The sequence below is a fragment of the Alligator sinensis genome, unplaced genomic scaffold, assembly GCF_000455745.1.
Source record: "Alligator sinensis unplaced genomic scaffold, ASM45574v1 scaffold225_1, whole genome shotgun sequence".
In the NCBI taxonomy this organism is placed as follows: domain Eukaryota; kingdom Metazoa; phylum Chordata; order Crocodylia; family Alligatoridae; genus Alligator; species Alligator sinensis.
In genome coordinates this window covers 699540-701451 of record NW_005842180.1, presented here as the reverse complement: position 1 = coordinate 701451, position 1912 = coordinate 699540, and positions in this window count along the sequence as shown.

Sequence of the window (1912 nt, the reverse complement as noted above, 5' to 3'; positions counted from 1 at the left end):
TCTAAACCCGGCCCGGCCCCGCTCAGCCGGAAGTCCCGCCCTCGACTCCACGCCCGGAGCGCCACCGTCGTCATCCTATTGGGCCGCGGTGCAGTCCAGCGGGGAAGACCTCGCCCCGCTGCCGCTCTCGCGAGAGCTGGGACAATCGCTTCCGGCCCGCGCGCGTCACTGCCGCGAGACACGAGGCCCCAAAAGTCGCGCTGCGGCGGGCTGCCATGGAGGGGGAGCGCCTCCCCGGACCATACCACCTTTCCACGGGGAGGGGGGGCAGGAGAAGAGAAGCGATGCCACAAACTCGAGCTGAGCCTGTAGCTCTGCCTGGGCGGCTGTCCCGAGGAAAGAAACCAAGGCAGCAAAGGCCGTTTCGGGTTGTGCAGGGAAAGGGGGAGAAGGGAAAAAAAAGCCCGGTGCCTGCCTGCAGGAGGCACTGCTGGGCCTGGGCTGAATGGGAGCGGGGAGCGAGGGGCTGAAGAGCTGCAGTTTCCCTTCAGCCGAGGGGACGACTAGTATCAAAACAGCGACACCTTCAGGAAAGGCCTCGTATTAAGTCTGGAGGGGGACAGAGAGTGGGCACGTATTAAACGGGTACTTTAATCTGCCTAATCTGCACATCACAGCAACCCTCACACAACAAGACTCTGAGGTACCCAAGGGAATAAACTTCCACCCTCTACCTCGCTTTGCAAAATGACGTTTCCTTTCTACCTAGGATAACTTTTACAACTTTTTGAATTCTCTTCAGCCTGAAGAAGGGTGTGTGTACCCACAGGCTTGCAAAGAAAGACATTTTTATGCTACTCTTCAGTCTAATGCTACCTCCAACCAGGTTTATCTTAAACCAGTTTTGGCTATTTTGATACTCAAAAGGTTTATGTGCACTAAACTGTTCTGTTACAAGTTTAAACCTGTTTCTGATCACTTAAATCGGTTGATGTATAAATTCTGCCCCTAGCTATCAGTGTGTATTAATGGCAAAGAGATTAACTGTTGCAGGAGTAACATGTCAACTCTCCTGCACATCAGCTGGCTCCCATTATTACACACCAATCTAACTTCCTGGTGCCAGGATCTATGATTTCTTGAAACTGAAATGCCCGCAATAAAGAATTCATAAACATGTCAATTTAATCTCCATCATTATGGAATGACTGCACAGAGCATATAACATCCACAGTCGCTGTAGTTGTTCCACTGTCAGAAGTAGTATCTCCAGCTCTACGTTTTCATGGCCTGCAGAATTCAGTGACAGAACTAGGTCACAACAGACATCAGCTCAGGCATGCTGCAGCAGTATGCACTTGCCAAATGTCTAGAGTCCCTAGCATGAAAAACTTAACAATTAGGCAGTTCAGTTCAGTTCAAAACTTGATGGTTCCTGGACATTTTTAAAGAAATAAGCTAAAGTACAGTTGTTTTTGTGGACTCTATTTCTGCATGTGTGAATATTATATAAGCAAAATGTCCACAGTTCCTAATTACTGCCTTGCCTGTGCACTAAGGACGCACAACCTACAGAGACTTTCATAACCTGAAATCGTTCTGTATCATTACTATGCAGTGCTAGAAATAGAAGTGGCAGGGTACTTAACACTGCACTTCATGCATTTCAGTTAAGGATACTGCCAGATTATCCTAGTACAGTAACCAAAGTTAGACACATGCTCAACCAGTCAGATAATATTTTGTCACCATTAAAGAATCACTCAGGGAATAAAATCCAGACAACCAACCTAGAGTCAAAATTCTGCTGATCTATCAAACAAATAACCATAGTTATCCAAATCCAGGACTTTGAATTTAAGATGACCCCCCCTAATTATTAGCTTTCAGACACTGAAAATTAAAAATTTGCTATAATTTTCCAAGTTTAAAATTTAATTATTGGGGGTAATCTTAAATATGTCTCCCTTCT